We start from the raw sequence: 18,147 nt of genomic DNA on the forward strand, positions 1-18,147 counted from the left end.
CATGACTTTAGTTGTGGCAAGTACTGCATGAATTGAAACAGTTTTGCTATTATAGAGCCGATAATATTAATTTCAATATTCTTGTGAATGCTTTATCCATGCAATAAAATTTTTATTTTATAGTTGTAACATGGGCACAAGTGATTTGCCAGAAATGTATGCCCAAAGTCCGAGGGCGCACGAGGACTGCGGGGATACATTTCTGGCAAATCATGAGTGCCCATGTTACAGCTAATATGTAATACTTCCGTTAAGGCTGATAGCCTTAATGCCAACACGAGTGGAATCAATGGATTCGTTATATATATGCATGCCTGAAAGATTCGATTATGATTAGGCAGCAAATAACGTTGTAGCTACGATTGTTATAATAAACGGACGAGTCCTACGGATATTGTGGAAAGTCGAGTAGGGCAAATTTCAGGGAAGTTACAAGTGTTTTAATGCTTTCGAGTTGTTTAAGACTAATCACAATGTATACTAAAGACCTAAAGGGGTAAGCTTCGTTATAGAGTGGTTAACTCGCGCATCCGTAATGTGGATGTGTCTGCATTCAAATACATGCCAAAACGCTTGGGAATGCACTGTAAGACTATTTCTCACCTTTAAGTAACATTTTCCAACTTGTAGAATGGCAAGGATACCAAAATGCTTTCATTTGACTGCTGCTTCTGGCAACACTTCAAATTGTGGTAATCATCACGTGAGCATTGATTTATTCCCACAATCGATTTCGGTTTGAGCTTGCATAAAACAAACAGAGGGTGGTACCACTACCTCATCCACATCAAGGCCATACTTGCTTTGATGAAAGTGGCTTACTCTTTTAGAAGTGCAACCACTTTCCTGGGATACATTTCAATGTACACCAGTGTACATTTCGATGTCTCCCTGTAAAGAGGTATACATGGCAAATGTATCCTCTGGAATTCCTTTGATCTGAGGTGTGAAAGTGTTATATACTACACTTATTTAATATACTTACATTGTTTGTTGCCTAGCATCTATTACTGTAGTTAAAATAACCCCATAGCTTTCCCTTTCAACCTTTTGTCATGACAGGGAAGATTAAAACTCTTAAAGGAATATAAGTCACTACTATTGCATTTACAAGTACACAGAAAATTTTGGGATTTTCAACTAGAGTAGGGACCATAGCACATCGATAAAAAGTACTGAAACAAGCTGGATTAGTGCATGATATTAAATCACAGTAAAACAATAAGAAGTGTTATATCCCTGCTGTGCATTTCCATTATGCTATCTTGAGCACAGTAGGGATATAACACTTCTTATTGGTTTACTGTGATTCAATATCATGTTTCAGTGCTTTTTATCGATGTGCTACTCTAGTTGAAAATTCCAAATTTTACTGTGTACTTACTTGTTAACTTGTTTTGTAAATATTACGACTGGTGAACCCACGCATACTGCATCTGAAATGACACTGCGTGCCCCAATTATCGTCTGAAAAGTGAAGTATCCATTACGCTTCGTTGTCAGCTTTGTTCAACCCATTACGTAGCATTTCAATTAAGAACTGTTTGAAAAGCACTTCTGCAATCCACGCATACCAAAAGAAAGAAATGGTGTCGTGTGCCCCGGTTATATCAATAATTATTGTCTGAAAAGTGAAGTATCCATTACGCTTCATTGTCGGCAATGTTCAGCCCGTTACACAGCAGTACAAATCAAGAACTGTTTGAAAAGCACCTCTGCTATCAAAATAGCCACTATGACAAATATGGAAGATTTCCGTTATGAAGGGAAGCCATAACGTGCTATTGCCAAATCGACACTTTTTGCTGTCAGCAAAGATGAATAGGACACAAAGGAGGACACTGGTTAGTCCATGAAGAATGCATTGTACGTACTGCGGTATGTCAAAAGGCACCTGTCACGTCGAACAGTGAAAAAATCAAGCCTGTAGCCTTAGCCGTGATTGAGTTATGCTTATCTGGAGGAATCAAGTCAATCAGTCACTAGAAAATTCCGTTAAATATATAATATATTTTAAATTCCGTAGCAACTTATTGAAAGCATTTCGGGTTGATCTGAAAACTTGTTTGGGTTTAGTTTTACCTAACCAATACTACCTCATCATGGTCAGGGGAAATTGAGGCTGTTGTTGGTGAAAATATAGTGATATTATTTTGTGGACCACGACTACTCCTTTGTGGTCCCTACTGTACGGTACTATCGTACTGTATGATAAAAATGCTGTTAGATACCACATACAGAATAACAGTAAAGCAGTTAGTACTAGTATACCGCTTGCTATTTATTTACTAGTGTCTGGTCACATTTGATTGCAAATTTCAGGTAGTTTTGAGAACACAATGTAAAACCACAAACTTTTGTTTATCCTAATGTATTGCAAATGACGCAAATAACTATAAATAGAAATCTGCAAGCCTTTGTGGCTCAAATTCTTTAGGTAATATAGGAACTATTGGGCTTGTGAAAACATGTAAACTATTTTCACAGTTTATTATTTTGGTATGATGGTAAACTCCAGGTGTTCAAACCGCTACCTGTTTACTACTTTAAAGCTGTAATCATGTGACTGTTTATTCAACTAATCACTTGTCAGCCAGACTTTTATATATTATTTTTCTCTTTGTTCCCTTAAGGCAAAAATACATATCTAGCTCTCAAATGTTGTACATGATTGAGTGCACAAGCATTGACAGAGTGTAATGCACAAAGTTTACATGTACACTGTAAAGCATGTTACATGACTTTAGTTGTGGCAAGTACTGCATGAATTGAAACAGTTTTGCTATTATAGAGCCGATAATATTAATTTCAATATTCTTGTGAATGCTTTATCCATGGAATTAAATTTTTATTTTATAATTGTAACATGGGCATGAGTGATTTGCTAGAAATGTATGCCCAAAGTCCGAGGGCACAGCCCGAGGACTGCGGGCATACATTTCTGGCAAATCACGAGTGCCCATGTTACAGCTAATATGTAATACTTCCGTTAAGGCTGATAGCCTTAATGCCAATACGAGTGGAATTCCTGGATTCGTTATATGTAACCGGATTTGCGAAAAGGGGTCTTCCACACACATCCAATTTACCAACTTTGACAATTCATAATTGTGACTAGATTTGACAAAACCAGGCTTCCACACACATCCAATTCTTCGACTTTAATTGCTAGTACCGTGACAACGCAGCATGCTATTGCCCTACAATTTTCACACAATGCTTTCATTGCGTTATGTAATAACACGTCCAAATTTGAAACTGATAGCTCACTTTCATACTGAATTATGGTCCTTCAAAGTCGTAAATTTGGATGAGTGTGGAAGCCTGGTTTTGTCAAATCCGGTCACAATTTGAGATTGGAAAGAGGTATTGACATGACATTTGGTTAGTAGTGAGTACCAACATAGCTGAACAAACATAGAAAATGTCAGGTTTGTATGTTTCTTGGACATCAAGTTATGGCCTTCCAAGTTCATAGAATTGGATGTGTGTGGAAGACCCCTATTCGCAAATCCAGTCACATATGTGCATGCCCGAAAGATTCGATTATGGTTAGGCAGCAAGTAATGTTGTAGCTATGATTGTTATAATAAACGGACGAGTCCCACGGATATTTCGGAAAGTCGAGTAGGGCAAATTTCGGGGAAGTTACAAGTGTTTTAATGCTTTCGCGTTGTTTAAAGACTAATTGCAATGTATACTAAAGACCTAAAGGGGTAAGCTTCATTATAGAGTGGTTAACTCGCGTCATCCGTAATGTAGGCTTGTCCACATTCAAATACATGCCAAAACACTTGGGAATGCACTGTAAGACTATTTCTCACCTTTAAGTAACATTTTCCAACTTGTAGAACGGCAAGATACCAAAAACTCCTTCATTTGACTGCTGTTTCTGGCAGCACTTCAATTTGTGGTAATCATCACGTGAGCATTGGTTTATTCCCACAATTGATTTCGGTTTGGGCTTGCATAAAACAAACAGAGGGTGGTACCACTACCTCATCCACATCAAGGCCATACTTGCTTTGATGAAAGTAGCTTGCTCTTTTAGAAGTGCAACCACTTCCAGGGATACATTTCAATGTACACCAGTGTACATTTCGATGTCTCCCTGTAAAGAGGTATACATGGCAAATGTATCCTCTGGAATTCCTTTGATCTGAGGTGTGAAAGTGTTATATACTACACTTATTTAATATACTTACATTGTTTGTTGCCTAGCATCTATTACTGTAGTTAAAATAACCCCATAGCTTTCCCTTTCAACCTTTTGTCATGACAGGGAAGATTTAAACTCTTAAAGGAGCATAAGTCGCTACTATTGTATTTAGAAGTACACAGAAAATTTTGGGATTTTCAACTAGAGTAGGGACCATAGCACATCGATAAAAAGTACTGAAACAAGCTGGAGTAGTGCATGATAATAAATCACAGTAAAACAATAAGAAGTGTTATATCCCTGCTGTGCATTTCCATTATGCTGTCTTGAGCACAGTAGGGATATAACACTTCTTATTGGTTTACTGTGATTTAATATCGTGTACTACTCCAGCTTGTTTCAGTACTTTTTATCGATGTGCTACTCTAGTTGAAAATTCCAAATTTTTCTGTGTGCTTGTTTGTTAACTTTTTTTGTAAATAATTATTATGACTGGTGAACCCACGCATATGGCATCTGAAATGGCACTGCGTGCCCCAATTATCGTCTGAAAAGTGAAGTATCCATTACGCTTCGTTGTCAGCTATGTTCAACCTGTTACGTAGCATTTCAATCAAGAACTGTTTGAAAAGCACTTCTGAAATCCATGCATACCGAAAGAAAGAAATAATGCCGTGCGTCCCCCCCCCCCCCCCCGGTTATATCAATAATTATTTTGTCTGAAAAGTGAAGTATCCATTACGCTTCATTGTCGGTAATGTTCAACCTGTTACACAGCAATACGAATCAAGAACTGTTTGAAAAGCACCTCTGCTATCAAAATAGCCACTATGACAAATATGGAGGATTTCCATTATGAAGGGAAGCCATAACGTGCTATTGCTAAATCGACGCTTTTTGCTGTCAGCAAAGATGAATAGGACACAAAGGAGGACACTGGTAAGTCTATGAAGAATGCATTGTACATACTGCGGTATGCCAAAAGGCACCTGTCATGTCGAACAGTGAAAAAATCAAGCCTGTAGCCTTAGCTGTGATTGAGTTATGCTTATCTGAAGGCATTAAGTCAATCAGTCACTAGAAAATTCCGTTAAATATATATATATTTTTTTAAATTCCGTAGCAACTTGTTGAAAGCATTTCGGATTGATCTGAAAGCTTATTTGGGCTTAGTTTTACCTAACCAATACTGCCTCATCATGGTCAGGGGAAATTGAGGCTGTTTTTGGTGATATTATTTTGTGGACCACGCCTACTCCTTTGTGGTCCCTACTATACAGTACTATCGTACTGTATGATAAAAATGTTGTTAGATACCACATACAGAATAACAGTAAAGCAGTTAGTACTAGTATACCACTTGCTATTTATTTACTAGTGTCTGGTCACATTTGATTGCAAATTTCAGGTAGTTTTGAGAACACAATGTAAAACCACAAACTTTTGTTTATCCCAATGTATTGCAAATGACGCAAATAAATAGAAATAGAAATCTGCAAGCCTTTGTGGCTCAAATTCTTTAGGTAATATAGGAACTATTGGGCTTGTGAAAACATGTAAACTATTTTCAGTTTATTATTTTGGTATGATGGTAAACCCCAGGTGTTCAAACCGCTACCTGTTTACTACAAACACTGAAAGCTGTAATCATGTGACAGTTTATTCAAATAATATTGGTCAGACAGACTTTTATTATTTTTATCTTTGTTCCCTTACGGCAAAAATACATAACTATCTCTTAAATATTATGCATGATTACCATAAGTGAGCTATTTATGCACAGGCTTTGACAGAGTATAGTACACAAATATACATATGCACTGTAAAACAAGTTACATGACATTTGTTATGGTAATGCATGCATTGAAACAGGTTTTGTTTTATAAGTTAAATTATGGAGCCAACAATATTAATTTCAATATTGTTGTGAATGCTTTATTTATGTAATTATTATTTTTTACACTACACTGATATAATATGTTTGCATTGCTTGTTGCATGGAATTGTTGCCTTTCATTTATTAGTTATAAATAACCCCATAGCTTTCCCTTTCAATCTTTTGTCATGACAGGGACTACCTTTGCTATTCTTCCAGGTGGCATTGTCTAGCATGACTAATTACCCCCTTCACACCTACATAAAATGTTAAAAGTTTAAAGATGGCATTGTGCTAGCATTGTGTGTTTGGTTGTTTACTGAAACATGTGGTTTATGCAGTTGTAATACTTAGAATAATGTGAATAGTGCACCTCAAATTCTACAAGCTATGTGTACTTACCAGTTCACAGAAATTAATCATGCTGTATTGTATAATCATACTAGTAGAACAAAACTACAATTTAACATACGACTACCACAGATTTTAACTAATAAAGGAGCATAGCTGCCACATTATAAAATATGACTTGGGCTGCGAAAATAGGGCATGTGGGCACATGATTTTTGCCTACTTTTTCAAAGTTCCATCACTCATAACGTTTTATACCATTACACTATGGAAATGCAATATTCAGCTCTCAATCAGCATTTAATTGGCTTTATGATGCAATTTACAGAATGTAAATATTCTGTTCCAGTACTGAGATATGACCTTTAGTGTAACAGGATGTAGTTTGTGCACACATGCCCTGTTTTCGCAGGCCCGGTCACAAATATCCACTGTATACCTATACTGTTTAAGCAGCAATTCTTTTGCAAGAAAGCTGTTTTATACCTTATACATGCACATTAACAGTAACTGTTTCCTACTTATTTAATGTTGTTCTTTGCCTGCAACTCTATCCTGGATCAAGAAGAATGACTTGAAGGCTCCTCTTGTGAATATGACTACAAGGTGATCAATCTTGTGTAATTTGCTGAAAGTGATCAATGCCTCAAGGGAAAATATCAAGTTGTATATCAATGGATAAGAGTTCAAACCTCAAGGAAATTTTCTCCTTTAAAACATAACATAAACGTTAATCTCATGTATTTAAACATAGCACAGAATGCTGATATTAGAAATCATTTTATTTATTATGATATTAGCATTTCAATAATTTATAATTTCTCTGTGACCATGTGTGTATGAATTATTGATTGACGGATGTCAATAGCCACATTAGCAGCGAATGCTAATACATTGCATGTAACCATTTTATAGACTTTTGTGCAGCTATAGGGGCTACAACAAAATATAATTTACTGTTCAAAATGTACTAAATTGATTGCAAAGTCAAGGCCATTATGATTGAATAGCTGAATATACTAGGACACAGAAGCATAGTCTACTAAGCAAATAATCACACAGAAGGCTACTATAGCACTAGTTGTCACTAACATTATGTAATCCAAATAATATACATTACGTAGATTAGATACAATTGCAATGTCAACAATATTACAGGTGCATTGCAGGTGTTATGCTTATAACTGTGACATTATAATTATAGATCTTGTAAGAATATTTGTACTGGCATGTGTAAACAGCTACATCAGCAAATACGTAGACAACCTACCTGGAAGCCATATGCTGTCACTGTGGCGCTGTTTATTATAACAGTTTGTGTAAGAATTTTTACAAATGGTAAACTAGCTAATTAACTTGAGCTACCTACATACACATGTACTTAAAGTGTACATACCGATCGTACCTATGTACCTACATACGTACATAAACACATTGTTTGCAGTTAAGAATTATATTCCCCAAAAACTGTTGTAATACCATATAAGTTTTTCTTGGAATAACCACATGATAATATGAATATCTGTTCAATGCTAAAAATACCCTATTCTTGAGTTGTAAGGGAGTCTTGGGGAAATTTTACAATTATTATACACATTCTGTACTGTACATGTATACGCTGTACAAAACTATGTAACAGCTGTGCAGGATACTTATGGGATATAGCCATAGAAAGGGTCCCATTGTATTGCTTGAATGTTTGTATCTTCTTTTATGGTGAAACCAACTAGTAGTGATTAAAATAAACAAGACAATGTATGTATGGGACATCAGGTCCATGTTGACATCCATCACACTGTTTTAATTAATACATGGAGTCACACAACACCACATTTGTACAGTTAATATTGCTACACAAAGCATTATCAAATACATGCTTTGTATCCTTATAAGCTGCTAACATTAATTGTGACCTGGCCTGTGAAAACAGGGCATGTGGGCACATAAAATTTACCTAATTTTTTATACTTTCATGACTCATAACTTTTTCACTTCATCATGCTATCTTCATGCAATTTAATTAACTTTTATAATACAAATTACAGAGTGTAAATATCCTGTTCCAGTACTGAGAAATGTCCCATTGTTTGACAGGGTGTAGTTTGTGCCCACATTCCCTGTTTTCACAAGCCTGGTCACAATATTGATGTTTAATGAATGATAACTCATGTGTATGTGGATGGCCACATGGATTTGCAATTAATTTTAAATGCTCACATCACAAAAGAAGATATCCTGAACTCCATAAATTTAACCATCATTGTTACTCTAAATTTGAATATGATCCAATATGATATTATTGAAGCAGCATTGCTTTCATCAAATCATCCTAGCCTGTCGTGATCATCAGGAGAAGAGCCTTCAATAAGGCTAATGATGATGCATGTCTATCCAAGACAGGTTTTCTGCTGAGCAAATAAAAATTTCAGCGACATATATTTTCACTTTTGATGCACATTTACAATGGAATAATGGATCTTTAAGGGTTCGGCTGAAAGAAACTGTCATGTAGGTAAAAAACAGCTGTGTAATGTTATAGTGGGAAAGTATACACTATAATTGATATACATATTGTATTTTGGTATGACTATAGTAATGATCGCGACCTTGTAGCATTGTGTTATGGCATTTGTAACTGACTGAGTGAAAAACAACATGTTTTGGAATTTTGAACATCAAAGTAAAAATATTTTAAAACTAGGTAAATGTGCTAAATAAGTAGACTGCAACTACGTCTTTAAATACACAAATATGATTGCCTGAAGAAGAGGTGTCTAGTTTCCTAAAATCTATATGCAATTGGATTTTGCAATATCATCCACACTGTTGCAAAAGCCAAAGTTGAGATACAGTAACTCAAGCACAAAGTTGCTGCACTCTCAAACAATAGTTCCACATTAAACTCATTTTTAACATTTTTTATTAGCTGGATTTCTGATGGCTTTTATCCAACCTTCTGCTGTTAATTGATGGTAGTTTTGCCTCTCAATGCTGTGGACATGCAAACAACACAGTTTGAAATGAAAACAATATGTGCAATATCAGTACGTTTTCAGCTTTTGTCTTATTATTTTCACATAATTCACTGCAATGCTGTAGATTGAAATTCAGTGTAGCAGTTACAGGAAGCATGAAAGTATATAGCAACAGCAACAGGAGCAACTGCATATTATGCTTATTGAAATCTTTGCACACTGGATAAACGGATGGTGCTTTAGTTTCCACTCTTTCTGCTGTTTCTATTGCTGCTGTTACTGTCCATCTTCTGCAGCATACAGAATCAGACAAATGGATTACACAATTGGTAAGTACACTTTAGGTAAACTCAGTCAAAAAAGGGGAGGAAGACTAGATCAACAGTAGCTACCTCTAAAGAGTGATGAATACGAAATATTATTATTATTTCTGCAGCATACAGTAGGTAAACTATACCGATGCTGTTAATCTAGTCGGCCTCCTTCTCCTCCTCTTTTGTCTAAGTTTACCACTGTATGCTGCAGAAGATTGGAAGTATAGCAGCAGAAACTGCAGAAAGAGTGGAAACTAAAGTACCATCCATTCATCCAGTGCACAAAGATTTCAACAAACAGTGCATAAAATAGAGTGGGAATATGCAGCTGCTCACTGTTAAAATTGGATAGTTATTTTAGCACTCGTTGAGTTGATTTAACAACTTGCTTGCAATGCTATTGTCACTATGGGAGTGCTAATATTACTAAATGGTGGTTAATTTAAGTTACCTATGTTACTTTAGCATCAGCCTTTGTGCTAGTTTAACATGGTACTTGTTATTTTAACAGGTTATTTTGTGTTACTGAAGTTGGTCAATATTATTTGGCTGTGATACTCACCAGTGAGACGCGCACAATTCAGGAACTGTCATTGTAACATCAGATATGGAAGAAGTTGGTCAGCAGGCCAACAATGCTTCATTTGAAGAACACCGAAGTGAATATTATTTATTATTCTCCAACATGTATACCACATTTACATAATGATGTACATATTATACAGTGTAATAATGTTGATAACAGATACACATAATATAATATTTACAATTAATAAAAAAAGTCAATCGTTTTCATTTAAGTCAGCATATTTAGACGAAGAGTTATATAGTAATGTTGCATGACTCCATATCTTATGTATAGTTCAAAACTTCGCTGTCTACAGTGTTAAAGAGCAATGTACTATAACACATGGTACTACTTCTTGGATAGTACCATAACATTTAAGAATTACTATATTACAGTCGATTGGTACACATTTAGTGACTCGGACAAAATGTTTGTAAAATTGCTGGTTGCTGGAGCACGTGCATGGAATGTTATGGTAGAGGTAATCGTTTCACTGTAAGTTACAAACTACCTCTAGACCTTTGCAATTAGCTACATTGGCATCAGGTTGTACAAAAGTCAAATGATTAACTAGCTATGCACGTACATTAGCATGAGGCCATGAGCTATACTGAACTGTATTGCATGTCTAAGTCAGGCATGGTAATAGACCTTATAGCCATATAGCTCTGTATATCATCAAATAGTCTTGAAACCTGAACAAACCTGACTATCCAGAGTAGCTCAGTAGCTGTAGCTTTTATCATTTGATTATGGTTAACTTGAGTCAGACTCATGATCAGTTGTGCAGAGTGTATAGCTATGAAGTGCCATAATATAGGTTAGCAGCACCATACACTAACCTCTTCGCGCTATGTTCATGCAGTCTCTACCCTCGGTCTCTACCAGCCCGCGGTCAGGTGAAAGTTTGCCGTTCTCCCGCGTCACGGTTGGTCGAACCAGTGTAAGTAATCTACTTTAAATACAGGCTTGTTCTAGCTCACTAAGATATCTACTTGAGGGAGCTCGCCATTCAAACGATAATTAGCATCATCTCTGGCATCATGAACTAGAATGAACGCGCACCATCATAGCGCATTAAACCGCAGTGAACTATAGGGATGATGCTCGGGATGATAAATCTGATGTTTAAAGAGAAGAGCTGCTACCGAGGCCGCTGCTACTATGGAAAACTTATCGCTTGTAAAGATAGGTCAGGTCATGCCGAAGCTCTCGTAGAAAAACCGCTACTATTCTGACGAAGCTTCAGTACAGTCGAGAGCAGTGTTTTGTAGGTAGGTAGCTAGACTAGCTTGCCTCTCAATTGAGAGTGAAACTACGCAGCCGCTATTTGGTGATGAACGTCAGTCTAACCTGTTGTGTCATAGCCATCTGGCATCAAGGACTGATCTTTAAGACCCTCAGCATCATGTGATGTCAAGTACATAGTGATTAACCTCCCGAGGGGACTCATGCAGGAGGGATACAGCTATATGGACTAACGCGCAGCCTCCTTTACATCTGGGTGCTCCTGTAAGTATGTATCATTGATATAACAAATAATTATTTATGCATACGCAGAGTCCTACTACTCCTACATCCGAGTCTCTATAGCTATGTCTCCATGACAGCAATACTGCTGGCAGATGGAAGTTATTGATAAAGGTGATTACAATTCAACTCATGATATGGACAGATGCAGTTCATGCCACTTGTCAATATAATTGTGAAAGAAACTAACTACTTGGCAACAGTTTCATGTAAGTAACCATGATAAAACCAGTGTAAATATGTGGGATCTTTTGTTAATAGGTGGTGTGGGAATTTTGTGGCTTGTGGCTGTATCTGTACATATTCTCATTGTTCTGCATGCTGTGTTTATAATAGAATTGTTTGATATTAACTGTCCATTGGAGAAAGCTAGTTTATTGAAGACTACAATACCCATCAGAACCATAAGTCAAAAGGTACAGTATACACTATTATAGCTTTTGGTCTGTAGTTCCTTATGCTTTTCTTACTATAGGTCATTGTACAAGAGGTTGGGAACTGCACTGTGTAGTGACACTATCACATATATAGGTAAAGAGAATTCATATTGTTTGTACATACGTGCTGACTCTCTCTCTCTCTGTTCCTGATGTTTTTAGATCTATGAATGAACGTGCCAGCATCAGCTACTAAAATTGAACTAATAATTATGCGGAATTCATCTGATGTGGAATCCGATGTTCAAAGATAAACATAGCTACTGCTGCTGCTACTACTACTACACTGCTGCTGCTACTACTACTACACTGCTGCTACCAAAAAACTTGCATGGTTGCTTGAGTTATGCTGGAGAATTGTGGATTGCCTTTTATTGACAATAATTTATACATATAGTTTATCTTAGTTGTTTGCGTTATAGTTTGTGATGAGTGTTAGTGTTGCCTGTTATGTCAGTGCTAATAAAGACAGAAGACCCTGCAATTTTTCCATTTACAGTGGCTACTGCGTGGAGTCTGAAAACTTGCTGTAAGTACTCTATTATATTTAGAGTATATAAACATATATTTTTTGTACACATAGTCCTCTCTACAAGAGTAAAATGTCACTTGCAGATAATGTCTCCGTCAGATAAAGTCATTGATATAGGACTAGGGACACGAATCATGATGTGGACAGATGTAGTTCATGTCACTTGTGAAGTGAAAGAAGCTAACTACTTGGCAACAGTTTCATGTAAGTAACCATGGATAAAACCAGTGTAAATGTGTGGGATCTTGTGTTAATAGCCAAAGAGGGTATTGTAGGATTTTTGTGGCTGTATCTGTACAGTATCACCATTGTTCTGCTGTGTTTCAGTTATAAGTATTGTCTAGAAATCATTTGATATTAACGTTCAACGACCATTGAGAAAGCTTATTGTAGACTACTACTATATAAACATGCATCAATAGTCAAAGGCACAACCAACTTAGCTTTTGGTATGTAGTAGCAACATATTAAATATTATGCTTCTCTTGCTATAGGTCACAGAAGTGGAAACTGATTATGTGCAATGAAAAAGTGGCAGTCTCTTTTTCAGGTATGCATACAACAATTTTAATTGTTTGTATGTAATTGCTCTGATCTTTAGATAAATGGGCATGTCTGATTCAGCTGAACAAATGCTACAGTAAGACAGCAAGTATGTTAAACAATTCATAATATTAGCCATACCTTTATTTGATGTTTTTTTAGATTTGAGGTGGAAGAAAGACTTTGTGCTGATAACATGTGACAGTGAACATGGTATGTAGTAAGAACATACACATACTGTTTTGTAATTGCTTACCTTTTATATAGCTATTTCAAGACTATTCCAATCACTTGGTAGTGGCATAGTTACTTCAATGGCAGCCACCTGAACAGCATTCAAAAGATCTAGATGGAGGAGAACCTTCAGATATGAGGATATCAGGATCAAGAGTGGAAGAAGCCAGTGTCTTTGTCTTTTTGCACTAGAGATCACTGCCTGGATATTTGAAGATGATATGATGAATTAAGAACTCAACTATAGAACTCAGTTGTAACAGATGCTACTATTGCATTTTAGAGTGCTGTTATTGCATTTTAGAGTGCTATTATTACATTTTTAAAAGTGTCAATTCAACCAAACCTTGTAAATTCAACCCAAATAATCATGTTGTTTTAGCACCATCTATGTGTTGGTTAATATAGCACCAGAAGGTGGTGTTATATTTGGTACCGTCAAATTACACCTGGTTTTGGTGTTATTTCAACACATCACTTTTAACAGTGCTACTGCTGTGGTTGCTGTTACTTTACCTGATACTTTTCATGCTTCCTGCAACTGCTACACCAGAATTTCAATCTACAGCATTGCAGTGAGCTTTGTGAAAATACGATAAGAGCTGAAAACTTACTGATGTTGCACATAACGTTTTCATATGCAACTGTGTTAACACAGTAAAAACAAACTACTAAAGGTCACTACTAATGTCTGTCACAATACTCACTATTTTTGTGTAGTGACCTTCACTACTAAGTTTGTAGTGAACGTCGCTACCATCACTACCATGTAGTGACGTTCACTACTATGTAGTAAGGGTCACTACAAAAGAGTAGTGAAGGTCACTACAAAAGTAGTGAACGTCACTACACAAAAATAGTGAGTATTGTGGCAGAAATTAGTAGTGACTTTCACTAGTTTGTTTTTGCTGTGTTGGCTTCATGTCCACAGCAGTGAGAGGCAAAAACCAACATCATCAGGTCAAATAAAAGCCAAATCAATTTGACAAAAACAGACCTGACAAGTTGAAGGTGTGGAATTAGTGTCTGATAGTACAGCGACTTTGTGCTTAAATTATCTCAACTTTGACTTTGCATATATCATTACAATGCTGTGTCAATAAACTACATTAACAATGAAACATGTACAGGAGAAAATTCAGGAAGGGAAGGAGACCTGACTACCTTTAATTTATTGGTTGACGCATTCAAGATTTGTGTTAATCACTAAATATAATATGTATACTTATTGCATAACTGAAAGTACTATTAATGCTCAAACTGCTGAATATATTACAGTACTACCCTCAAACTGGTTCGAATCTTGAATTGGTTCTATCAAGCACATTAGTTGACTCTAAAATAATTTTCGATACATAGCATGTTGAGGAGAGATTTTAATAGCACATATCTATCTATACAATAGGTTGCAGTTGGCCAGGGCTCATCCAGAGTTGTACCCTTTTTTGGATTTGTCCTTAGTCAGTAGATTCCCATATTGCATAGCAATAGAAGGATTTATGAGAATGAAAGACTTTGTTGGCACAAAGCGCTTGGAGCTATTCAAACGTGCACCACATGGAATTCTATGGATAGTCTTGTAGCTAACAGTTGCAAAAGCACAACTGGTCCCTTCCGCTGAATCATTTGCGTATTGATTTAATTATTGATTTGATTTAATTGATTTAGTACGTAGGTGTTGGTTCATTGTACACACACCCATTTTTGGCCGGTTTGTTCTTTAGCGCGTGTGCTCTAATCCCAGTATAGCTAGCTAGTTACACTGTAGCTATAGGAGGCACGAGAAAACGTGCATTTATATGACTAGGTGACTAATGGTGCCATCACTCAAGACAAGGCATCTTGTCCGTCTCTTTTGATACAAACAGCAGCGTTTGACAGCTAAGTTATGTGTGTGCAGTGACACATACAACTACTGACGAACTTACAGCACGGCCAAGTAGCCAGTCCTTCTTCGCTTCTTGATAAATCTAGGATATCATCGAGTAATTTTGTATTTTTGCACGTGATTTCATTCCCATGATGGGGGTCGGCATTTTTTCCGTGTTTACATAAACATCTCGTCCTGTTTTGTTTCCTCGTGATCAGTTCTACTTCACACAGTTGCTACAAAATAATAGACTATGTGTCGCGAAATTAAACGGTAAGGCTGCATAATTATGGTGAAATGACAATGTTGAAGAGATCTTCCGTTAACTGTCGTTGAATATTCCGTAAATTATAGTATCCGTAAGTTTTTATCTTAATTCTCCATAAACATGTGATTCACAGCAATGAGACACAGTATGTAGAAGTTGTATGCTTAAAAAACATACAAACACTGTAATAAGTTAAACAGTGTTGACATTAATAAGGCCTGTCAGGCACAGGAAACACTGAGACACAAAGGCTTGCAAAAAGAATGGGATAGTCAAGCATGTGAAATGTGTATGTTACGCAGTTAGCTATGTGAAACTGCTTACATGGTGGCAATGGCAAACCCTTACTAGCTAGCTTCCCCTTGTAGCAGAATTAATATTGCTAAAAAAAGCCAAATTTAATGGCTGCATTCACAGAAAATTTTGAACTCGTAGCTTTTGACCTTACCAAGCTATACTGGATTGAAGTGTTTAAAATCACAGATCTCACAATCTATTGATGTACATAGATTGATGGTTTTCCCAAATTAGGTCACATTTCATTACTTAACAGATCATATATCAGTACTGGCATATACATAATTTCTGCTTTCTGTCACATTTATCATAAAACCAATTAAATTCTTTGTAGGTGCATGCTGAATGTTGTGTGCCACTGAAAATTAAAGAAATAATGTACCTAGAAAATATCTGGGCAACTGTCCAAAGCTGTTCATGTCTCTAGTCTTGTGTTTCAGCTGGCCAGTGGCATTACAAGGTGCCAGAGTATCCCCAGTGGCTGGCACACATCTATAGAAATCCACTTATGAAAAGCAGTCTGAGGAAATCAGAGGCATGGCTGTGGTGCAAATGTTTAGAGTATTGGTGTGGCTATCCATTCATGGTGAAAAGTGAACTTCACTCTGTGTGTGTGGGCGTGTGTGCGTGTGCGTGCGTAGATCAATGATTATCAAAAGTCACAAATGTAGCTTGTGCCCACATGCCCTATTTTTGCAGGCTTGGTCATACATTTTACATATTAAATATTAGACACTGCACATACTATTAAAAATATAACAACTATGTACTTTTAACTAAACATAACAGAATGCTACCTTTTTAGAACAATAATGTTTATATAAAAAAAGCACTGATCTAAGAAAGAGTACATTGCAAGGCTGTATACATAATATGTGTGTGTATGTTTTATTTATTTATTTTGTTTAACAGATACATGTGTGGAATTACGATGATGGTGAGGTAAAAAGTATATGTTTAAATTCAAGTTTGTGTATCTCCCATTTATTATAATGCATGTCATGCATGGTTAAAGCCTAGACACAGCATGCATGCTCATTCACGTAGTTCTGAAAGGAACTTTTTGGAGTAAAGTGTACACATGCTTACAAGGAAGGCCAACAGTTTCCCCAATCTGTTTATTCAATGACTGATGTATGTGTAAAGAGGTATTTAATCATACACTACTGTATTACTGTATATCATGCACTTACCAAATAGGTGAAAGAACTGCAGAGCACTTATCCTGTTTGTTTTGTATCTGATGACCAATCATGATTATAAAAGCATGGGCTAATAGCCCTCAAAATGTTGTTCATGCATCATTTTCAAAACACAATGTTAGAACTTATGATTATGCACTGAGGGAATACCTTACTATATGATAGCTAGAGATTGAGACACAGGGTTCTATGGAATTTAGTAACATGAAAGGCCTTGTGTTGTGGTGCCTGAGTGAAGCGAGGGAACTACTACAAGTCCTAAGGTTTTCTAAATTATGTAGGACCCTGTGTTTCAATGTCAAACTTATATAAACTGCAGCTTGTTGTTACACTTTCACTGCTATTGGTTGTACCTTTACATCTGCTTGTAACACGAGAAATGTAGTGCTAATTAATGTAAACAAGCCCAATACACTCCCTGTAACTTGTAACTAAACACCCATGCACCTCCATTGTCACAGGAACGTAACTGCCGTGTTTTGTATTGCCCCAGAGATAGGGATCAATTGAGACACAAAGAAGGGATATACAGGATTTAGATACCTGTAAGAAGCCAATGAAATTTGAGTATTTCATCTTGCTGTGGTCTAACACATATTAAAGGTACTACAAAATGGCAGATATTATTTTGCTATCAGTGAAATTTCTAGAAGTGTACGTATATGGAAGGCATTGTGTTTGTGGGTTTGATTTTGATGTCTATTAGGCCCAAGATATGTATGTTCTGTCACCTATCACAGCAGCTACTATGGATGCACGATGGGCTTACCTTGTTCTGCTTTGTGTCCCATATCTTTTTCCACTACTGCAATCAATGATTTGCTGTTATTGCATAATGGTTTCCTTGTGCTGACTATCACAAAAATTATCTGTAATTTCTGCATTTCTTCATTCTTTCTAATTTCAACATTTCAGGTTGATTGCAGTGGCACTTCTCATACTGTTCTTCATTTGCACATGCTGTGTATTTTGTGGAACTTACATCTAATGG

The 18,147-nt window shown here is 36.4% G+C and overlaps 1 long non-coding RNA gene across 1 annotated transcript; it reads right to left on the reverse strand.

Annotated features, from left to right (window-relative positions):
* Positions 1–10,309: 10,309 nt before the first annotated feature.
* On the reverse strand, positions 10,310–11,415 carry LOC136247407 (uncharacterized). The gene is made up of 3 exons (XR_010697504.1): positions 11,086–11,415; positions 10,949–11,042; positions 10,310–10,553 (listed from the first exon to the last, which is right to left on the reverse strand). It is a non-coding gene; the product is annotated as an uncharacterized lncRNA (long non-coding RNA).
* Between the last annotated feature and the right edge of the window lie 6,732 nt (positions 11,416–18,147).

This window comes from Dysidea avara, chromosome 2 (assembly GCF_963678975.1).
Source record: "Dysidea avara chromosome 2, odDysAvar1.4, whole genome shotgun sequence".
Taxonomy (NCBI): domain Eukaryota; kingdom Metazoa; phylum Porifera; class Demospongiae; order Dictyoceratida; family Dysideidae; genus Dysidea; species Dysidea avara.